Here is a 25,531-nt window from a genome sequence, read left to right as displayed (position 1 = left end):
GAATGTTTGGTTTATTTTGAGTCATCCTAAATGAATGAAATAATGATAATATTAATGATAATATTTAATAAATTCAAATATTTGATGTAAGATACAAGAAGAATGTATTGATTAAATATTAAAATATTATATGCTAATAATAATCGTGTGTGTGTGTGTGTGTGTGTGTGTGTGTGTGCGTGCGCGCGCGCGCGCGCGCGTGTGTGCGTGTGCGATGTTGCTTTCAGTAGCCTTTCTTTATTATTAATTATTTTAAATATTGAGAATCTGTAATTATTTCTTTTTGTTTTATAATTAATAAATAATCGAAGAAAAATTTATCTTTTTGTGTAGTCAGTTCTTATATTCAAGACTATCTTAAGTATTAGCATCTTAAGATATTACTTAAGACTATCTCAAAATAAGAATCAATTATGAATATTAGCCTCAACCTAAAAATGGCCGCGAACTCGTTTCTCCGCTTGTACTCACTGAGAGAAAGGATTTCGTTAATTTAACAAGTCAGTGCCATGCTTTTAATAAATATATTATTAAATATATGACAACAAATTGATTTGTTGTGATTGCTGCTAGTCTGCTATATTAGATAGACTTTATTTACTAACGATACTGATTATTTGATTATTTGAATCGAATAATGAAAAATGGTTTGCAATAGTAACCGATCGATCGTTTTCTTACCAAATTTCTTACCATTCGTTGTCTCTTGATTTGTTTTTATTATAATATAGTTATTTCTCTCAGTATTGGGCAGCGCGGTGCGAACTCGCTCGGAATCCATCGGGCGATACTGTGGGATAAAGCAACCAACGCCATTATAAATATATAGTTAACGTACGTATGTTGCGCCGATAACGCGATAACCCGTAAATAGCCCACGCAAGCGTCAGTGGTGCTCGGGGGTGGAAAAGCCACCCCGTTTGCATTACGGCGGATCTCTTTGCTCTCTTCTTCTCTCCCCTTTCTCTCGTTCTCGCTCTCTCTCCTCGTTTCTCACTGGTGTGAAAAAGAAGTAGCGTGTGTTGCGTTTTACGTGCGGGAACACGCAGTAATTCTCGACTCGGCTACGGGCAAAACGAGACATAGTGTATGTACAGGTATACGGATACGCCGCTCCATATCATAACACGCGCGCCTCTCCCTTTATGATGCACCTCGCGTATTACAACGATAATACCGCGAGTACATAATTCGTTCTTTATATTTACTGTAATCTCTTATCACGCATCGACAAGAAAAACATATGCACGAGCTAAAGCAAGAGAGCGATTATTCTGAAGGATTATAATCGAGGGGGAAATTATTTTTAATTTAAAGTTTTTTTTTTACGACATTGTAATTATGAATTTTTCACCTCTCATGAATTTTTCATAATTTTTCATAATTTGGAAAACAATCTTAATTTTTTGAAATGTGGGGGTTTAAAATAATAGAGAAATGAGCTCTAAAAGATTGTTGGAAAAAAGCTTTTTCTGTATTTGGTTGTACAGATATTTATTTATCAAAGTATATGCACATAAAATATATTATATTTTTCCGAGTTGGCTATTTTGATTAAAAATATTTTTCTTGCGGATTAACATATTTATATCTTATTATCTCATTGCAATTTAAAAAATGGGTCACAACAGTAATACGCAAAGAAAATAATCTGTAAATTAAATTAAATCGAATAATTTGCATTGAATGTGACTGCAGCAATGTGCACAGATATAATTATTTTTGCATCCCGTCTCAGGTTTTGTACGTAATTAACTCCTTCTGCGAAACGAGCTAAACTAGGCGTTGGCGCGAAAAGGTTCGGTCTATCCCCGGAGTATAAACAAGATGGGGTTGGTTGTGTCTCGTGTATATTCAACGACAGTGCGGTATAACCCTCGTTGTAATTTATAAAATAAGAGACCGCGGGATGTCGTGCCTTCCAACTTGCTCGAGTTTGCCATCGCCGCGAGCAAATTTGTTGGCTATATATTTGCAAATTATTATCGACTTCTTGTGCGCGACAAGGAAACAACACGTGTTGCGTATGTTGCGAAAATGTACGTAGATGCACCGACATTTGCTTTTCGTGGTGTGCAGTAATATCTTAATAAAGGATGTGTGTTAAATCCGTCGCTCGAGTTTTTTTATCATGCAATAAATATGCTAATATAACATATCACGCAACTATTCTTATTATTACTATATATTTAGAATTTTTTAAATAATGACTGACAGTTATTTAAGGAATTCTTTAAAGAATGAAATGAATTATAAGTATAATTCATTATAATAGTATATTATATTAATTGAAAGACTAGAAAAGTGAAATTGGATATTTTTTATTATTTAAAAATATTTAGTCTAAGATTATTTTTATTTTAATAATTTTAAAAATTATTTGTTTTCCAGTTTTTCTGTTTTTTTTTTTTTTTAAATGATAGAACGACATTTATATTTTACTTTAAATTTGACATAGAACGACATTTATATTTTACTTTATTTTTGTGTAAATATCTTTTGACGAAAAAATATTTATATTTTAGTTAAAATGAAAGATATTTATATTTTAGTTTAATTATAAATCTTGAATGATCTTTATATTTAAAAAATATTCTGTTGAGGAAATAAAATCGTTAAACGACAATATACGTCATTCTGTCTCGCAATTTTTGTAGTACTTATACCGATGTGAACCTGGCACTCAACTTTATCAAAAATAAAAATTAATACTGCAGGCCGTTTGTACTTGTTTGTACCGATCATTTCGTTTGTACCTCAAACAGTTAAATAAAAAGTGAAAAATAAAAAATGGCCAGCGCGCAACTTTAAAATTTTTTAATTTCATTTATGCCATTCGAAAGAGAATCGTTTGTACCCGTTTGTACCTTTCTTACTTTCGTTTGTATCTCAAAGGGTTCGGAGATACAGCGCGTTTCAGATTTTGCGCAATATATAGCGCTATATAGCAAATTTAGTGAATTTTAAAGATATCGAAATGGGACCATCGGCATTCGAAAGAGAATCGTTTGTACCCGTTTGTACCTCTATTACTTTCGTTTGTACCTCAAAGGATTCGGAGATACAGCGCGTTTCAGATTTTGCGCAATCTCTATATAGCAAATTTAACCAATTTTAAAGATATCGAAATGAGACCAACGTTTCAGTTTTTGCGCAACCCCTATATAATATCTCCGAACCCTTTGAGGTACAAACGAAAGTAATAGAGGTACAAACGAGTACAAACGATTCTCTTTCGAATGCCGTTGGTCCCATTTCGATATCTTTAAAAATGATCGACTTACCCTCTTGACGCATTTATGAAATTTTGAAATCGCTGTATCTCCGAACTCTTTGAGGTACAAACGAAAATAATAGAGGTACAAACGGGTACAAACGATTCTCTTTCGAATGGCATAAATGAAATTAAAAAATTTTAAAGTTGCGCGCTGGCCATTTTTTATTTTTCACTTTTTGTTTAACTGTTTGAGGTACAAACGAAATAATGATCGGTACAAATAAGTACAAACGAAGTACAAACGGCCTGCAGTATTAATTTTTATTTTTGATAAAGTTGAGCGCCAAGTTCACATCGGTAGAACTTATGAGATGTATTTGACAAGCTAAATTCGTATCTAAGATATGTGTATATTATAATTAGTGTGGTGATTTTTGACTGACAGCCCAAATCCGCTGCAATAACTCATAACGGAGTGACGGATTGAACAAATCGACGTCAATTAAATCACTTGTTTCTAACAGTGAAGTTTGATTGTTTTTGCTTTATCGAACAGTATAAGTGTTCACAGATGCGCCGAAACGAAATTTATTGCACATCCATTCGCCAAACCGTTCTGGTTAATGGAGGAGAAAGTCATTTTCGACTTTGGTGGATCTTATGCGTTACGATACTGTTCCTTTTAGTCCATCTTATGAAACTAATTGCGTTAAAACGTGCCTTTTTGGCACATGAAAATATCTCTGCAATCTAAAGTAAATTTAATTATAATGTATAATAATATTAGAAAATACAATATATTGTACTTTCTAATATTATTATACATTATAATTTAGGACATTACATTATAATTTAGATTTTTCATTTTGCCGGCGATATGAAGTTTTATTCTTTTGTTAGCAATAAATATTTTTGAAAAACGAAGTAGATTTTTTGGATTATACTTATACTAATATTTTGAAAAATTCTGGTATTATCAAAGCTCTAAGTCTTTTACTATCATAGAAGTCGTAGAAGAATTGCATTTTATTTTGTAATTTAAATTTATTTACCAAAATTTACAATCAAAATATAAATATTGTTGCCTTGAAATAACTTGATTGCAGGCGGAGAGTTAAACGATTTTTTATTGTAATATCTTTATTAATTTCTGAAATCTGGTTCTTTTTTCTAATGATTTCATTTTTATAAAGTAATAGATTATCTAAAAATGTTTCTTTAAGATACATCTATTTTATTTATCCTAAATTTCCTTATCCTTAATTATCCTAAATGGATTTAAATCATTTATGATAGACATTTATGAAAATTCTACAGATTTTTAAATTTTGTTTTAGAAATTATAATTGATGGATATTTAAATTTAATGTTCCCCTGTTTTTGCTATCGAAAGATCTGTATCGGCTGACTCAACGATAAATCTAATTCAGAGAGTAACGTTCAAGCATTTGTGACTATTTCCCGTTTTAAAAACAAATTTTTCGTCTTCCATCGAAATCTGAACGCGCTACTTCAAGCGGGATCATAATAATTTCGCGATAATTACGGAGAATATCGTTAGTTTCCCAAGACTTGCCGGTTGAACTCGACGCAGAAAACTTTCCTCGAGATTCATCGCGATAAAGCAGCGTAAAATCTCAACTCATCCAATTCCGTAGCGGCCCATAAAACTTGCTTCCGTCGACCTATTATACAGCGCCCCGAGAAATATCGGCGATATTTCGCGAGGCTTTAGCGTCGACAGGAACGAGAAATTTTATATACGCATTGCTGGTGGCGTCCTCGCCTAAGCTCTCTCTAACATAAGAGGCCATTCCGCTCTTCTCATGAAGTAAGGTATTGCAGGGTGTCACGGAGTTGAGAAGGGGAAGGAACGTACGCGTGTACGATGGGTGGAGTAGTTGGTCTTATCTGGGGCAATGGAACACAACCACACGCCTGTAGCTTCTTACCGGCGCTAACTGCATCCTAGAGCAACAAAAGTGGACACCACGACGCTAGCTTATGTGACCTGATCGGAAAACCTTGTCGCAGTTACAGGCACAAACTCGACGCGAACTCTTTCTACTCACGGATGTCATAATGCATCATTGTGTTGTCACGCTCGCGATTTTTCATGCGAGTTTTTACAATGTCTGTTGATTTCAAATAATTTTCTTTTTCTTGTGTAATTTATAATTTTTTTTATCTCAAATTTAATCTTGAACCTTGACTTAATGATCATAAATTATAAAAGTCATATGTAAGCAATGTAATTCGGAATATATTACTGTTAGGCGCGCGCATGTGTGAAAGTTAATTACATTGCTAATGTGTTGAAATGCTTAATAATAAAAATTAAGATATTTGATAAAAAAGTTTATTTTATACTGTTTAATAATGTTATTATATTCAATTTAAATTATTTTTAATTATTTCTATAAGTGTTTTTATTCAATAAATTGTTAATTTAACTAAAACAATGGAGTAAACAACATTAACGTACGTATTAAGTAAATGCACTTAGCACTTGGCAAATAGTGAATCAAATTTAATACATTTTTTAAATTTAATAATTTAACTCAAGAAAATGTATCAAAATTGGTTCAAATTTAGTTTATTATTTACTAAGTTTATTATTTACTACGTTCATTAACATTGTTTATTTTCGACGTTGTTTATTTTCGAAGTTGAAAATAATAAAATATTATTTAATTCAAAAGATTGAATTATTACTCTTTCGATATTTAATAGTGTAATTCTAACAATATGAAACAAAAGAGCGCTCCTGAAAAAATGTTAGTTTTTACATATCTCAGAAAAAGTCCATTATACATCCTTAAGTTAAAATTAACATTTTTTTTGTATAGTATGTGTGGCTGCGTATATATAAATAATTGTTTGATCGTGTTACGTATTTCATTTAAATCGATTTGATAAATTACGTAATTTTGGAATTGAATCATTATCTCTGAATATTTTTCTTTGCTTAATCGTTCGCAAACGGGACTTATATAAATATTATTATTATCGTTATCAGTTGTGTTGCCGTATCAAAATGTTTGATTGTATGATTTCGAGTATATTTGCAGTGTATTTTCTTAAATCAGCTGGCTAGTTATATCCAAGGCCAAAGGCAAGGAGATATAAATCGCTGTAGAAACCGCCACATTCAAGCGAAGTGGAAAATGAAATTCGTCCCGTTCTCGCGCAGTGCGCAGATAAAAATAATCCGCTGACTAAGATCTAGGTTTCGGCGACTCTATTATTACCTCGAGTCTCATCGGCGGTAGAAAGAAATCGCGCGCGTCATTTACATGAAAATCGAACATTTTTTCTCGCGATAATGATTCAAAGATGAACTTTGTAAGGGATAATGCTTGTCTCTTATGAATTGGATATTTATTTTCGTTTATTTGTGAAAGTCGGTCATCTCGCTTGGAAAACAACTGGGGAGAAATGCAGACCGAATATTGAATTATTAACAATTGGTACTAAAAGTATAGAGCGACTTGGAATAAACTTATATACATTATGAAAGCAATTAAGTGAAATTTTTACAAACTTTTTATTCGAAATGTATTTTCCTTTCCAAATAGAGGAAGGGGATCATTTAAAACTTACAAGTGAAATGGGAAGCGAAATCTCTCTCCGTTGAATTATATCTTGTTAGGTTGAATATTTTTGATTTTATATTGTATTAATTGCGTTTTTTCTAATTCGAGATCATATAAATTGAAACTATTATGAGTCATTAACGAAAATTATTTAAATTTTTATATGTAATTGAATAAAACAGCAGATTAATATATTAATTTAATGTAAAATGATTAATTAAAAAAACAAAAAATTTTGATGGATACTCAATTACACAGAAATTCGACATTGAAAGCTGACGAATAATGTTTGATGAAAATATTCAGCGCGTTTCCGAAACTCACGAAATTCATTGCGGCCGGAATTTTTTTCCGACATGATCAAAAACGGTTTATTCCAGGTTGTAATTGCGGCAAGGAGAAGCGATCCTCGTTTTAGTTGGCTCCTTTATTCGCGGCGTTGAATTTATTCTATAGTCTCGCGTATTTCCACAGATACCGAGGACACGGCATAAATTATCTCTCGTGTTTCGCGCTGCGATTCGAATTTCCATAAAGTCGCGGCTATTTCACATATTTATTTCACGTATTTTTATTGGTAGCACGTAGTATTGTGTTTCCAAAGGTACTGCAATCCTATTAAAAGCTTCTGATATTTATTCCGACTAATTACAACCGCAGCTACTATTTTACAAATAGGAAAGAATTACAACATCATGATTTCATACTGATCTTTTCGAAAACTAGTCACGTTTGAAATGAAGAATTGTTTATTTTATCTATGATTTTCTCATATAACTACATAAATCCAATTGAATTAATATTAAATGATTAATATAACCATTTCATAAATGCAGCAGTTCTTTGAAACAAATTTTTAATAGGACTCTTCGTAAATCGTAAACATAAGAATTATACACTTTCATATGACATTCTATTTAAAATATATTTTTAATAAGTTGAAAGAGAGAGAGAGAGAGAGAGAGAGAGAGAGAGAGAGAGAGAGAGAGAGATTTAAGTGTGCTAATATAAGTGATGAGAAAGAATTTTGAGAACTTGTTGCAATAAACTTGAATATTCGGCCTTTAACATCCTAAAACAATTAAATGCCAGTAAAGTTTTTTTTTTGCTGTTGCCACATTTATCTATTTTATACATTTAATAACGTGTCTCACTCTTTGCGACTGAATAACATCAGAAATAATTGTCCTTTAAAAAGTTTAAAATGTTTAAGTACTCTACGATTTAATAATTATCTCGACAAGATGATGAATAGATCGCTGTGGCCGCTGATTAATTCAGGCAGATACGATTTCCACGATTTTCTCTCTTTTCTTCTTGCATGAATGCGTATTTGCATTTCCCCGTAATCGTTATTTAATTCCATGAAATTGATTTCGTGAAATAGCTTCAAAAATTTTTGCACGACTCAATATTTTTATAGGTTGCCTTTTTGCCATTCTGTCGCTGCTTCTAATAATTATAGCCTTTCAATTAATGACGATTATTATTATTATTATCAATTAATAATCAATTAATGATAATCTTGCTAGAAACTATATTTTATTCTAATTGAAATTTTACATATAATTTATATATATATATATAAAACTAAATTATTACTAAGAAAAAACGGAAGATTGATTTATCAGAGTATACAAAATTATCATCTTTTAAGGCAGATTATTATTATTTACAGACGGAATATATAATTTTATGATCAACTCGATCTGATTGCATATTATTTTCTAACAAATAATTTTATGAGGGAAATGTTTCCTGGTTCCGAGAAAGAATTTATAGTACGTATAATTTTCGTGTCGTGGAAGGTGACACGATCAATTTTAACGTTATACAACTTGTTCGTCGCTTGTGAGCCGTACGACCTGATAAAGACCGTTATCTCGTAACATTGTTGCGCGTTTATCTACGTAAAGAAAAGAGAAGCTCTATTTTGTTTCATTCTTGGCGACAGACAGACCATAACTTGAAGCGTTATCGTCTCCTTAATAGATAACAAGTGCGATAAATCAGGAAGCTACTCGAAAGGCGAATACGGTTCATCCCCTTTTTCTTTTATCCAGATTCTTCTCATTCTATATTTCCTACATTGTTAACAGTGTAGAGACAAAGAACATGAAGAACAAGCAGTCATGGACTACAATAACATTTATCAAAGTAAATAATAAATTGATATAATTTAAATACAATCATAATTTAATTATGAAAATTATTTTAAATGTCCCCAGTAACGATTCAAAGGATGTTTTGAATTTGCGATCCTCAAAAGACTTTAAAGTTAAATTATCGTGGTATTTTACAAGTTAATGAAAATACGAGTAATTGTATTTAATAATAATAATTTTATTCTCTTTTGTGTCTAATATACATAATGTATGAATAATATTTGCAAAATAATTAAATGTTATTTATTAATTGCTTATACATTATCACAATTGGTTATTTGTGATGAGAGAAGAAACCTTGATACATGGAATATTCCACATATATGATCGATGAAAATAATCATTTATTTCAGATTTCTTATTCATGAGCATGTAATTTCTAGTTTAACATAATGAAACGGATAGCGTGTGATTTTCAATAATTACTTGATTTCAAGATAGTCCTATACTTAAAGATAGAACTTTGATGTGAAGGTTAAGATGATATAGCGATGGTCCAAGAGCGTAATCGATTATTCGAGATAATAACGGAGCGGTGGATGACGGTCAAGGAAAAGTAAATGGAAGCCGCCGAAGAGAAAAGACAAACAGATCTTTTGAATCTTTTCTTTTCCTCTTTCTTTGCCCTGGTTTCCGTTTTCTTAAGAACAACGTATCTAAAAATCACGTTTCGAGTTTAGTTCGAAAAAAGACGTATTTTTTAGGTAGAGGGTTTAAATTAATAGCATTAATGCACAAAAGTTACTTAATATTATTTATAAATAACAAATTGTAGATCCTTAACAATAAAGAATTATTAACTTTTCGTAGGCGCACATATTTTTATAGGCTCTTTGAGTCGTTTTTTCAGTCTAAATTTATTTACTGTTCTAGGCTTTTAAAAAATCTATAAAAATTCAAGATTACTTTTCAATATTTCTGCTACATTGTAGCAGATAATCAAATAGTTATTTAGCTTAAATGTTAAAACTTTTATTTGATAAAAATTTAAATTTGTGCTAAGGAATTTGGGAGTGTTTTACCTGTGGATCAAAAAGACCTAGTATGCCTGCAAGAAGATTAATGACAACGAAATTATGACAACCAAAGACTGGACATTGCACAAAAGCAAATAATGGATTTCTTTTTTTTTTATTATTGTATTGGCCTACAGAACTTTCTCTTTTTCTCGCTTTCGCCAAATATCAAATATCTATTTCACTTTACTTCCAAAAGTGTATACTAGTTTAGCTAGAAAACAGACCTACGGTTGGCCCTTTCCCTCGAATTCTCCCCTCCTTTCACTTCCGCCTCAACGACGGACAACAGTGAAAGCCACGGTGTAGGTCAGGACTTCAGCCAGTCACTGGACGAACTCGGTGGTTGTTGTGATTGTCAGCGCGAGAGATTGAGCCGAATGGTAGAACCATTGGGATTTCCCAACTCGCCAATTTAACGAAGTGATTGACAGACGACGGCTTGATGGCGTTTGACTTCGAAACTCACCCACTAGTATCAACAAGGATGAGTTACTTCCACTGGTTTCCACTTGAATCGCCTGGAACTGCTATCATTGTTCCTTCGCCTGTTACGTATCGTATGAAAAAGTATACAAATTTTGACTTCTTTTCTCATTATTCAGTAATTATCGCTGCACATAAGATCATATCACTTATTGGCTGTAATAATAATAACGTAACTCAAAAATTGTTATTTTTTAAATTCTACTTCTAGAAAAATTAAAGAAAGAAAACGTAAAGAAAAAAAAAAGAAAAAACATATTTTAAAAGAAAAATATTTTAAAAGATGTAAAATATAAAGAAATATACTTTAAAAGATAAAAGATTCTTTTATTCTTATATAATCAATTATTACCCTAAAATTACATTTCGAAATTAATTTATTACAAAATTTTAATGATTCAAAATATTAAAATTTAATATATGAATAATTTCGTTTTTCGAGTTGTGTTGTTATAGCAAATGAGCGATATATTGTGTGAGCAATTATTATATACAATACGTGAATAATAGTAAAAAAATGATACGAGAACGTTTTTATTGTTAGTTGCTCGAAAAAAACGAACAATCGCGTGAAGTATTAAAAGAACGGTTAAAATCTTCATGCTGACTTACAATAGATCGGCTAGACGTGTGAGAAATTTGCGAATAGAAGAGAGTTGACACAAAAAGACCAACATTTTTGTTTCACATGATCCAAATTGGTCCGAATCCAGTCTTATGAATTTAAAAATAAAAAACCTTATTCGAGGAAAAACTTTTGATTGCTTTTACTCTTATTTTATATTCTATATTTTTACTCTCATTTTATTTTCAAATTTTGATTCAAATATAAATACATTTTGGACAGAATAAGATTTGGTACAGATTGAATAAAATTATGCTCGTGTTATCGCATTTTTAATAAATAATTATTTATACGAATAGAAAGAATCTTTGTGTAAGAAAGACGATTATAGATTATAAAATGCTGAAGCTTGTTATTTACATGATAATTTATGATATTCGAAATAAACGTAGCGATTTTAGAACAGACGTGACAAGTTATTTTATTTATAATCTCTATTTTGAAACAAATAAATATCCTGAAATTTTTACTTCGCTTAGTTCTTTACCTTTGATTAGCTTGAACAGAATTTTGTCACAAAATTGGAAATTAGAGAAATATTAGCAAATTATTAAGGAAATCAGCGAATAATCAGGAAATTTTGCAAAATTTTTTGGAAAATTACAATTCTTGACTTTAAAGAAATTCAATATTCGTACATCACACTTATGCAATTTTGAAATATTAAATATTAACCTAACCAACTTAACAATTAAATGCAAACAATTGATGGCCAACTGCTTGCATTTAATAATAATGTACATTGCTATGTTAAATTGATCTCTCAATAAAATATTTGATAGTTTCCAAATCAGGATGAAAATAAAATTTCAAAGTATTGTCGAAAGACAGTCAGAGAAAATATAAAATTTTGTGTGAAATCTGGAAAAAGTTTTGGAATTTTAGGATGAGAAATTAGTGAACTCTGTTCAAGTACTTTTGTCGTCCGATTTCTGCCGTGCTACAATGTAACGATTGTTACATTTTCACATTCGCTGTGTGCGGGACCGCACGTATATCGATCCAGTGCATTATATGCAAGACGGTTTTCGCAGTCAACCGCCCGCCGAAACCGACAGACGCCGCCGCCACCATTGCCGTTTCGCGCCGAGCACTGTTTTCGCTGTAAAGCGCTTTGTTCGAAAATTAATCCTATAGGTGAAGTCAACGGATACATCTCGAATTTCAAAGCGAATTTAATGCGATATTATGCACTTCATATCGAGGGACGTGGCGGGGATTGCATTGCAATTGATAATTTTTAATTCGAATCATTTGCGAGGGAAACACTCATGTTCTGTCTTAATTTTTTTAGACCTGACTACTGAAACCATATTAAAAAAAATTTTGTTTACTTCATACTTACTTTAATTTCTACTGAACAATTAATTTTTTTCAGAATTTTGATTATTTTTTCAACAACTACATTACTCTATGTACATTCGATCTTAGATGATGTTGAAAGAATTAAATAATTTTAATCGATGTTTTCAAAATTGATGTAAGTACATTACAATATACACAAGTCTGAAGAGATTAATCACTCACGGAAGTCAATTGAAGCGTTAAAATCGTGAATAGAAGAACATTACAGCTTTTTAAATTTATGAAGTTATGAAAATAATTCTTTTATGCATGTTTCTACCAGTATAGATTAACTTTAATCTTAATTTATTTTTATGTCTTTTTTTATGTCTAAGTAGAAAAGTTAAAAAAGGAATAAAAAGAATTTTAAATTAGATTAAAGTAATCTATATTGGTGGAAGTAGACACCATTTCTTTATATGGTATTTTAATCGACGAAACTCTTTTTAAAATAGATTAGAAATTCTAAAATTTGTCGGGAAGAAGGTAACTTGAATTTTGCTAATTTTTTTTAATTTTGAAAAAGTGAAGTCAACTTCACAGAGGTCCTCGCGGAACATTAAAAGATCTCGTTGGGAAGCTTTTTTTTATTCTGCAGCCACGTAAATATGTACATACATACGCGTTCGTACACGTACGCATATGCATAGGCTCATACATAGTGAAATCAGCCACGTGCAATTAGAGTTCCTTTCCTCAGAGGAGAGTGAATTAATTGGCGCCGTCCGATTTTTTGCGACGTTGTTGAATTATTTCTGTGTTTCGTGTTACATTACGTGCGACATGTTAATTATCGTAATTATGGATCGCGCACGCGAAATGCGCGTGCATAATGCAGGTGTCTTGTCGTTCGCGCAATATCCGAAAACAAATTGCCGCCGCGCTTATTACTCATAAACGACGATTAATCGTCACAGCTAAAACAGTGAGCTATCTGCTTTTAATTATTTACATCCCGGCATAAATAGGCTTTGCCATGGATATGTAAGTTGATATAATTGATTATTAATGAAGTTCTTTTTTTATCATTGATGGAATCGATTTACATTAATTTTTGCTAACCAAGAATGTAACATTTATTTCTATTAACTATACATTATTTATTATAACTATTTTTTGTCTTGTTTCTATTTTTTAATGATTACAATTTTATTTGATAAAAATTTAATTCAATTATGTAATTATTTCTCTTAATCATGTAAAGTATATTATTTTTCTATATTATTTTGTAATAACTTTGGCAAAAATTCGAGTTAAACACCGTAAGATTTTCCTTTGAAATTATTTTAGTTTGTTGTATTCTTGTACATGTTGTAATGTTTCTTCGATGATTATAATTTCATTTGAAAACTTAGTTTAATTGTTATTTAATTACGTCTCGTTCATGATTCTTAATTACCGTTCAAGCCTATTATTTTTCTATCTTTTCGCAATAAATGGCAATCTCTCGATCGCAAAATCCAAATGTCTCGTTAAATATCGTAAGGATGTTTCTTCATCTTGACTTGAAATCATTTTATTGTATTTTTATTTGTTTACATGTAGTATCTTTTCAATAATTACAATTTTCAAATTATAAATGGGCCTTTAGGAATCGACGTTATAATAATTGCGCGTTTATTTCGATTGATCTAAAACAATCTTCTATAAATAATATATTTGTCCTTTTTTGAGATATCGGGTATTGGTAATTAAGATATCTCCCAGAAAAAGATGGTTTGTGATATATGTCAAACTTGATGACATTGTTTTCAATAATAATAATGATATCTAAAAAATTGATAATTTTATTGCTAATCTCACATATAAATTGTATTCTAGGATGGTAAGAATTAAATTAAATTTAATTTTTGTAGTACAAGGTTGGCTTCAGATGAAGGAGGGAGTAACCATAATTATGTCATCAAGTGATTTGACATATATCACAAACCATCTTTTTCTACCTATGATAGAAAGGAAAAATTAAATCAAAATTAAGAGTCTTCAACAACTTGTTCTTCTAAGTTCTGCATTACAATATCGGCTAATATTGGAAAAAATGGGGAACCATAGGTTTATAATGTATCGAATTTTTGTTTTTAAATCTGATTATCAAATGAGAAGTTGAATTAAAACAAAAACCTATTGCTTTGAAAAATTCGTTCTTTGGTATGTTATATTTTTTTAGAGATAAAGTTCCATCTATTTTCAACACTTCTTAAAGCTAAATCTATGGGAATGTTCGTGAACAGAGAAACATCACACAATGATATTAAAATGTTTTTATTTAGCTTTTTATTATTAAGTTTGTTCACAATGTCAAAGCTATTTTTAACGTTGCTTGGAAGAGTAGAAATACTTTTTTCAATTATTCTATGTAGAAACCTAGAAAAATTAAATATCGAATCCTTCCATCTCGTAAAAATATTCTTCAAACCCTTTGTAATCATTCTAGTTGGAGATTTTCTAACTACAGAATATGTTGAATCATCTTGGAGTATTTTTCCTTCATCTTAGTCACGTATTTATCTTTATCCAGAGCAACCTTAATATTTCCTTTATCAGCTTTTGTGAGAATGATGCATAACAATTTCTATAAGATTTAAATATTTTTCAACTTTAATATTTATTTATTATATTTACAGTCAAATATCGACCATTCAGCTTATTAACTGGTTAAGAAATTTGATGTCGAAGTCTAATCACATAGGATGAAGATTTTTATGGATTTTATGTAATATATTCGCTGATGAAGGCTCGAAACAGTTCGTTCGACAAATGTATTATTTATAGAGGATTGTTTTAGATTAATCAAAATAAACGCGCAATTATTACAGCGCCGATTCCTAAAGGCCCATTTATTAATTGTTTAAATATAAGGAATCTTATTTTATTATAAGAATTACAATTTTTTTTTGATGAATTTAACTTAATTATTATTTAATCACAGAGGTCTCTCATGAGTCTTCTTATTTGCCATCAAAATTATTTGCCCGTTATTTTTCTATCATTTTGCAATAACTTTCGACTGGAAAATCCGAGTGTCTCGTTGAACATCGTAAGGATTCTTCTTCATCCCAACTTGGCGAGGACGACGCGCGCGACAGCTTCTGTTTCCTTCTCCCGCTCTCTGAACTCGCCGTTTCACCGACTTATATACATTACACCGCATCGAACACGAGCCACTACCACTAGCTGCCTGCTAGACTGTCACGATAGTCCACTACCATTATATCGGACGGCATTGCGCCTGGCGGTTTCCGCGTGGCGCGGTGCGGCGCGCTCGGACGAGGTAGAGGCATAGGAATAGTGGCATAGGAATAGAGGTAGCGGAGAGTGGAGAAGCAAGAGGAGGAGGACATGGAGTAGGTTGCGCGCGCGGCCATTTTGATAACCTCCCACTCCTCTGTCTCGCTCCCTTCTCTCTGTATGTATCTCTCGATCCGATATAACTCTCGCTCCTTCCTTCTCACACAGTTTCTCTCGGTTCAATCTCTTGACGACCGTTCCCTCTCTCTTTCTCTCTCTCTTCCACGTGCACGCACACGAAAATCATCGGACGCATACCGACTCACGCGCTCGCGCGCCTTTTCTCCTCTCCTCGTGTTCTCGCGGCGTGTGCAGCTCTCGGTGATTTTCTCTCTCTACATCTCATGTCTTTCTCCATCTCCCACGTTTTCTCGTTGAAAGAGCGAGAAGTAGTCAGCCGTCTCTGTGACGGTGGTCGCTAGTGTCGCGGATTTTCCCCTCCGTCCTCCTTTCCGCGCCCCGCTTCCTTTCCTCTTTCCCACTCTTCGCTCTTCCTCGTTCGGTCTCCATCCCTCTCCACGCCGCGCTCTCTCGGATCGCCCGACACGCGCTCGCTTCTCTCGCGTACCGATACACAACGGGCACCCACATACATACAATTGTGTGTCTGTGTATCTCGTTCGGCGTGCGCGTCTATCTCGCTCCCGTCCCCTGTGCCCTTCGTCCCGTCTCGACCGGAAGGTGCCAGTTTCTCTTCGACCATCGTCTGGTGCGGAACGTTCGTTCCTACGTCTCATTCGCGGGTCTCGTCACTTGTCTCGATAACCCATACGATTTCCAATTCACGTGAGTGTGCATCTTTATCCTTTACGTGCGTGTATGTGACCGTTTACAGATAATTGCGTGGAAAGAAAGAAAGAAAGATAATCGCGTCGTCTCGCGCGAGATACGCAGTGTTGGTGCGGATATCAGTTCCTCCTCTATCCATCGGAATAGTGTTTTCCGCTCCAATCGCCACTTTCAGTCGCTGGATTTCCCGTCGTCTATCTATCTCGTTATCGGGATATGTCATCGCCGCGAATGCGCGACGCAGTGTTCGCGGAATAGTTCTCTTATCGTCCCACGAGTGTTATCTTTCGAAGGAGATTTTTTTAAATCCCGAGTTTCATCCTGATTGTTCCCGGTGTGCAACGAGCAGGAGAGCGCGCGCTTCTTGGATTAGCCGCTCCCCCTCGTGCCGCTTACGTCACGACGCGCCAACCCGGCGAGAGAATGAGAGTGCCTTCGCCGTTGTTGACGAGTGTCTCGTGTGATTATCCCGGTAATAGTAGTGATAACCCGACGAGATCGTCCTCGGTCTACGTGACGACGACGACAGCAACCGTCATTGCTATTCGCTCCTCCTGAACGCACGGTGAGAGTCGAATCCTCTTTCCTTTACGAGAATTACGAGTCGATTAGCTCATGATGGTTTCGTTGCGAAACGTAATCGGTCACGCTGCGAAATGTCGCGCTAACTTAATCCTTGTTACTTGGAAAAGCTGGTTCACCAGCGACCTACAATTTAATAATTTGTCAGGTAGCCTTGTCACGCGTGATTATTCAAGGTCGCGAGAAACATTGACTGCATTCGGCAAAAAACAAGTTCTGTAACTGTTGTGAGATTCTTTAATGCGATTCGTTTTTGCTTGTTAATTCCTCACCAGATCTAAATGTATAAATTAGTCCATATTGAAGAATCATACAATAGTTGCAGAGATGTTTTTTCGCTGTCATTGGTTATACTCAACAGAAAAAGCAACTCTTCAACTGTTATGAAATTCTTCAATATGATTAATTTTACATCATTTTACAAGTTCATGTACTTATAGTTACTGTAACATGTAATTATTGATAAATATACATACTGTTAATTTATGCTGTTTTCTACCTTTTACGTCATGATTCTCAGCCTTATTTTATTATTTATACATTTAAATTTGTAAGGAGCTAAAGGCAGGAAAACAATCATATTAAAAATCTTATATTTGCGAAACTACTTTTTCAGTTGAATGCATTCATTGAGTTTCGTTATTCGCGAAAAACATCTGTAAAACGGCTGTATTTGGTAGAAAAAGTAGTTCTGCAACTGTTGTGAGATTCTTTAATATGATTGATTTATACTTGTCAACGTATGCAATATGTATTTATGCTGTTGTGTTTAATTATTGGCAATATACACAATAATTCATGTACTGTTAATTCGTACTTTTTCTCTTTTTATTTTATGTTGCTCAGAGTTTTATTTTGTAGATTTATATTTTATTATTTAGTTAATATTTATTTTATTTTATTATTTAGTATATATTTAGATCTGTGAGGAACCAATCACATTAAAGAATCTTACATTTGTAAAACAGCTTCTTTGCTGAATACAGTCATTGATGAATTTTTGCTGTTCAAAAATAATGATTTATGCAAAACGAGCGTTAATGATGATTATATCACGATGTTTGATGTTTAAGATGAGAGAGAGAGAGAGAGAGAGAGAGAGAGAGAGAGAGAGAGAGAGAGAGAGAGACGAAAAATTGTGGAATGTGTTCTCTTAAGCGGATACAACTTCTACTTAAGCGGATATGAGATTTTAAGGCGCAAAATTTAAGCTAAAGTTTTAAGTAAGAAAATGACGAATCATAGTCAATTATTGTCCTCATTTCGACTGTGATTAATTTCTTACGACTTTAAATTACACATTTTTAAAATCTCGTAGACGCTGCTTTACGAAACTAGAAATTTTTAGAGATTTTGAAATGTTACATTTATACGACAGACCTCGTAATAGTTTGTTTACCATCGAATTACACTAAATATATTCGAGAAAAAAATGCGAAAATTTTTGCTTTAAATTGTGTCTCTTATAACAGTGTTTATTTAACTATCAGGAACTGATAGTCGCAGTTGATTTCTCAGTAATCACAGAACGATGTAAGGTCACTGAAGAAATTCTACGTTAGCTCGATGCGATAATCATTTACTTGTTTGAAAACATTAATCCAATTAAGCGTTGACTGTCCCGAAGTTTATCGCATGAACGTATTGTGTTGCATTCCTACTTAAACTTCACGATTAAGATGAGTCTGTCATCTATAGATATTAAATATCATCTCTTAGTAAAGAGCGATTGAATAGGAAGCGTCATCCATTACGTGTTGAACGTTGTCGAGATAATCGATCGGCTCGAAAAGTCAGGGTCGACCGTCACGATTTGCGCTTTCAATTCCACCGTTGGTTAGATGAAATGCCGATCGATTGATAGCCGACACGTGCAACGAGATGTACCTTGCACCTAGCCTAGGCAACTTCTTATATTTCTCACGAAAAATTTTCTCTTGGAAAAACTGATTGATTAACGCGTGAAAAGTCTACGCCGACGGCGACGTTGCTCGATTATTATCTTACTCTCTCCTTCTCACCGCGTCTCGCTTCGGTATATTGCGCAAGTGTTTTTGCGATAATCCGTTTTTTTTTTCAAGCGCGTTTTGCAGAACGTCTTCTGGAGAGTTGCATTACAGAACGTACGTTCGATTTATGACCGATAATAATCTTAACTTTTATTATTAGCATTCGCACGATTGAATCATTCGTATTCTGTGCATTTCTTTTCTTTGAAATACTAGAAGCACTTGGCTAAATAATGCTCTATTCTTTTCTTTTTCTTTAATTTCACAAATACTTTCTAAAATATGAGAAAAATATATCTGGATTAATTGGAATTCTAGTTGCAAATGAATGAATTAGAACTTTTTGGATTAATCTACTAAATTCTGAGATAATCGAAATTCTGATTGATAAATCACAATTTTTTGATTTATTCATTTTTAACCAAACATTTTTTCAGTATATATAAGAAGAATCACTTAATTTTTATGTATTTGTAAAAGACAAAAATTAAAAATCGTGTCGAAAACATGAACCCATTGTGTGTGGTAAAAAGAATCGGAAAATCATTGTGTTAAGGATTAACCTTGTAAGTAGGTAGAGTAATTACGAAATCCCAGATATATATCACCTATTTTCCTTTAAAACCTTTGTTTTGAAAAAAAAATAGACAGTATTGCTCAAAAGTCTTGATTATTTTTACATTCTTCTATCTTATAAGGATATAACACAATATACAATTACACAATATACAATTAAGAAATATAATTATAAAATTAAAAATTTTTTAGCTGTTGAGTGCCTGGAGTATCAATTTGCGTATCTTCAAACCACCTATTTACTTGAAGGTTAAAAAACCTACTATATTTTACAGTTTGTTCCATTTGATCAAAAATTTTCCTGGAACTTTTCAAGCTTGTTTTTTTTTAGCATGGTTTTTATATCAAGCGAGAAATTGCTCGATTTTACCGCCCAAAAATCCTGCCGTGTAAACACACCGCTATTGTTTGATTCGACGCTTAATTTGCGCGACAAAAGCAAAAGTTCCCAAAATAGCGACGCCAGCGAAACAATCGCGTCCGCGCCAATTGTCTGATTCATCTTGCGGCATTTAACATTGTCAAAGCTTCGCTTTTATGAATCACTTTCGTCGAATGTGTGCATTCCGACAGGAAATCTGACAGCGAAGAAAGCAATTTTCTTAGTGTCGTTGTCATCGCCGGGCGGTAACACTTTGTCGGGCAGCGACGTTGCAAGTATTCGTTCGCATTTTAATGTCCGTTGTTTGTGGGTGGCGGATAAATCTCCGGTCGAACGTCGTGCTTTGGTTATTTGATGTTTACCTAGGAAAGGCCTAAAGACAGATTTTCATACCTAGTCGTGAAATATGCTGTGCAAGAAATACGAGTGAAACATTGTTATATTTTTTTTTTGTGAAAAAGGGAAAACGGGTAACTGAAAGATCTATTAAGGAAAGGTATCGTAAATTTTCGAGCTTGTACAAAACTCTGTCCTGTGCTATGATTCTAAAAGTGACAGGCGTAACGATTTTTTCTTTCACGGCACTTTATAGCTAGGAAAACCATTTTCGAAAATAAATACTTGGCTATGAATCACCCGAAATAGAGTCACATGTTAAACTTCAACAAGCATCGTAGGGTTCTTCTCTTTAACTTAGTTGTTATCTTCTGCCATTCAGCTCCATTTTTAAAATGAACATTTACAGATTTATAAATATCAAGAAGCAATTACAAATAATAAATAAAGAGTGTACGGTATAGAGAATAATTATAATTATAATTTTAGAGAATAATGATAATTTTATTAACAGTTTAATTTTCATTTAATTACTAATATTTTATTTACATAAAAATGATAATGTTCGTGTTTTATTCGATATTACTGATGATATTAAATTTTTAACACGTTTTTGTTGATGGTTAAGTATTAGCTACAAGTAATCTATTAGCTACGAATAATGGGTTAAAAAACTGCGTAGGCCGGATGTGCTGCTTTAAGAGGAAAACGCCGAGGACATTGGGTGCCGCTTTGTGCTACCGCGTTACAAGAAGCAGGAAAAACGTCACAGGTCGTTCCAAGCGACGTTTTACGGCCGATCCATCTCTGTCCATAAAATAAATCTCGTTATTTTACGAACCGGCCGCGTGTCCCGGATTTTCCCTCCCGAGACTTTATCGTTGTCCAAGGACGATGAATCTTCTCTGCTTCGGCCGCATTTTTCTCAGAGCACAGCAAGTGGGGGATATGTCCTTTGATGATGTCAGAATAGAACGAAGCATGAGGTCGAAGGCCTAACTATGGCGAAAGATGAGAATAAAACATGAATAATAGGTATCAAACTGTTTTTGAGCTACATTGACAAACTTTTACTGGCCTTCAGTTTTTCTCAAACAAAATTTTACTGCATAATTTTTCTTCAGTCAAAATTTTACTAGAAATTTAAGCTTCTTTTTACGGAAAGAACAATTTTGCTGGTGTTTAAAAATTTAGATAATGAGATACAGATCAGAAAATAATTTTATTTAGACTGTCAAAATAAGGATTCTTAAATTGGTTGCTAATAAAATATTAAAACTTTTTGCAGCATTCTAATTAATATTTTAAGCATTAACATCATTACTTTGATGATCTAAACAAAATTATTTTCAGATCTATATTTAGTTTATTATAAATATTTAAATATTTAAAAAAAATCGTTCTTTCCGTGTTACATTTTTATTATCTTTATTATTATCAAATAATTATTTTGGGCAACTTAGCATCAAATTAAAATTAATTATTTTTTATGAAATAAAGATTAAAATTGTATATTTATAATGTATATTTATGTATATTAATGTGTACAAAAAATTGTATAATTATATTTATCGTTATTAAGCACAATTATTTTTAGTTATAATATTTGTATCGTATATTGATGCATTTTATTTGAACTATATTGTCATATTTATTTCTCAGTGATTTATAATTTTTGTGTCTTTTCTATATATGATATTGGTGAAGAAAGAATGATTCAGTTAGCGGAATTTTACGATCTTGAAACTAGGTTTTGAAACTTCATCTCGATTCGTCATTCTGTTTCACATCTTCTTGCTCCTTCTGAACGTTCTCTCGTTCGGATTTTTTTGCTGCGCCATCCGGTACATGCGCTATCATATATACGACCCAATCTTATTATCTACCTTCTGTGTTTCAGTAATAATAATTCATTATATCGATAATTCATTGTATCGAATGCCCAGAACTGCAAACGTTTAATTTCCTTTTTTCCGAAACGCAGTTACACTTTTAGACATATCGATAATTGCTAATTAATTATGTCCGGCTAAACAGAATGTTGACGTCACTACCAATTATTTTTCTTAGAACACGAGAAAGTAGGAAGTATTTGTTCTCTGTTATTAATAACTGATTTGAGAAAGTGTGTAAATAACTTACTTTAAATACGAAGCGCCACTATGATCTGTTAAAATGTTAAACTATTATATATATATTCATATATAAATGAATTAATTTCAGAAATGATAATTGCATGCCGATATGGTTGTCGGACTTTCAATGCAATTAATCTGAAATATTAATAATCCCCCCAAATTTCCCAAATTAATCTTAAAAAAACTGTAATAAACTTATTGCGAAAAATGTTACCTCGGCCGGGAATCTCCTCGAACCCGGATTTCTTGCATTCTCACACGGAATGTAGCAGAGATAATTGAAAAGTAATTCTGACTTTTTTTAGATGTTTTGAAAGCTTAGAACAAAAAAAATTTGAGTTGGGCAAAAAAGACCCAGAGTGTCTATAGAATAAATAAAAATATGTGTGCTATGACAGTTTAATATTTTCTTTTAATAATAATACATATCTGCCTTTAATTGAAAAGCTTATAATAACTTAAAGAATTTATTTACTTACACACATGCATATTTCTATTTCGTCATACAACTTTTCGATTCTTCTTAAATGTTCAAGAATTAATAACTAGTAGCATAAGCTTGAAGCTGCAGGTATTTTTTTCGTTCGATCGAAAGAAATTATAGTGACAATAATTGAAATAATAAATGCATTTTATGTTGACTTCAATCCTTCTTGTTCACTATCGCGTGTCGTCGCGCTAACTTCGCGTTACATAAGTGTGAAGACGAGTAGGACGACCAAGGAGGAGGGAGAAAGATCCGATGTTAATGCCGAGAAGTCATGGTTGCCTTTTAAAAATGGCCGCGAGAGACGCATCAACCTCAGTCAAAAACATCAGACAAAGCATCTCGATTATCTTATGCACATTCTGTGTATATTTAGGTTAAATACGAGGAAATCGAATACTGAGAAATATGTAACATAATTTATTTTTCAAATTATCATATATTGGAAACATTGGTATTAATATTTAAAAAAAAAAAAGAAACGTTAAATTAGTTAAAACTAGAATTAGTTAATGAAACATTTTTATAGCTTGCATAAATATTGTGAAGAATTTTACATTTTTTAAATTACATTTAAAGTCTATTTAAAACTAAACTTATTATCATATTTTTGAATTGAATTAAATAATATAGAAACAACCTGTATCTTTTGTCATGACAAAATTATTTGAAACGGTTTTCAAGTTTGCGGCTGTTTCCCGTCATAGGACATTTGAATTGCACCAATGATTTACGAGCATAGGTCTCGGATGGGAAATGCAGGGAAATAAGTGAAAACACTTTAGGAATATACTCGATAGAAAAGGAGATGCAACGACAGTGATAAATTTTATCGGTGTTACGGACGCGTGCGCTATCTCGTCTCGCAGAAAATTTAGGATCCACGCGAAGAAAGTCTTTTATGATGATCATTAAAAGAGTTCAGTACGACATGAGAAAAATCCTGCGGTCATAAAAGTATCAAAGAATGCAATTATTATCGGACGATGAGATAACGGTGATTCCCGACGAACCGAGGAATTGTCGTAGCAGAGCCTTCTTGCAAAGTGTTGCCGTGGGGCGTTAGACTTCATAATAAAATTACGACTTTGTCGTACGGCTAACATGAATAGAGTTTGTTCCTGTGCGGCGAAACATGCTCCGCTCGCTGCATCAGGTGGATTTGATTTGATTTGAAAATGGCGTTTGAGAGGTGAATCGGTACGACGCGTGATATATAATCCGACAGCATAAGAGCGCTGATAATGTCCGATAATGTGCACCCGCCCGTCGTGATAATGAACGCGAATGAATTGAGTGCGCCCGATGAGTTTGAGTTTCTGATATATGCAGTTAATGAACGATTTATTATTATTATTGGTGCTGTTTATTTGATACGCTTTGGAATTAATTCTCTCTCTCTCTCTCTCTCTCTCTCTCTCTCTCTCTCTCTCAGATGATATTAATTGAGTTTGAATATAGAAATTAGTTTTAAATTTTTTGATAATATGGTTGTGATATCAGCGTGATATCCAATTCTTCATTTTCCGACTATTTTTTAGAGACAATAAAACACAACAAAGAGCCATCGAAATCATACAATTCAGGCAATCATCGAATCGCGATTCATTTTAAAGTAACGTTAATATTCTAGAATATATCAGCACACAGAGAAAAGTGTTTTTGTAATTGTAATTGCATAAAATAATTATAGTTAGAGGTTTCCATTTATTAATTTTTATTAATTTTTATTGCTATAATGATAATTATATTTATAGTTTTATCAAAAAAATGTTAACACTAAAAAAATTGTAATTATAATTGCAACCATTTTTCTCAGTGCAGCTATTTAGCGCAATCGCGGAATTATAATTTAGATATTCCGTTTAAAAGTACTGTATTTAATATCGCTAAATTTCACAACTTTTTAAACAATTTTCAATAGCACAATGAAAACGATGTGTTTTTTTGGTTAACAGCAGGATTTCTCAATTCGTTTTCTCTTGGATATCTTCTGCTTTTTATGAGCAATAAGCGTCTTTACATGTATTCATAAGTTCAGCTCAAGCATCGAGCGTGTGCCGTGCATTGCGTAATCGATTATGCCCACAATGAATAAACTGTAACTGAACGTACGGATTTCAATTATGCCGAGGTAATGCGAAACTAAACGCGCATTGGGAGTTCTTTTTGGTATTGTCGTTAGACGCGTTCAATGCCAACTCGGTAGAAAAGAAAATCGAAATCCCGACCGAGTTGAAAGAGCCACTGATGGTCCATGAATTCGATGGCCGAAATTTCAATCTCGTTGACTTTTCAAAGGCAAAATCCACAATTGCGTATGTATATCTCGATTTTCGTGCGTGATCGTGCGTATTATTGACATTATTTCTGTTATATAATTTATTAATAATAAAATTGATAATTTACATATCTATTATTTAATAATAAATAGTACAATTAAATATGAAATATATTTAAAATAATTGGTATTTTATATTTTAATAATGAAAAGT

General features: G+C 32.7%; 1 protein-coding gene across 4 annotated transcripts in view; it reads left to right on the top strand.

Annotated features, from left to right (window-relative positions):
- Nucleotides 1-25,531, top strand: part of LOC108694582 (AF4/FMR2 family member 4) — a 271,647-nt gene that overhangs the window by 81,785 nt on the left and 164,331 nt on the right. Inside the window, exon 1 of one of the 4 annotated variants that reach the window (XM_018204158.1) lies at nt 16,459-16,523. The exons of 2 other annotated variants lie outside the window; for them this stretch is intronic. The gene's annotated coding sequence lies outside the window, so the exon portion shown is untranslated. Of the gene's footprint in view, nt 1-16,458; nt 16,524-16,597; nt 17,092-25,531 lie in introns of those variants that run through there. One more of the 4 variants, XM_018204157.1, reaches the window with a different exon arrangement.

Source organism: Atta colombica, unplaced genomic scaffold (assembly GCF_001594045.1).
Source record: "Atta colombica isolate Treedump-2 unplaced genomic scaffold, Acol1.0 scaffold120, whole genome shotgun sequence".
NCBI lineage: Eukaryota > Metazoa > Arthropoda > Insecta > Hymenoptera > Formicidae > Atta > Atta colombica.
Note: the sequence above shows the minus strand (reverse complement) of the source record. Positions and strands in the feature narration are given on the sequence as shown.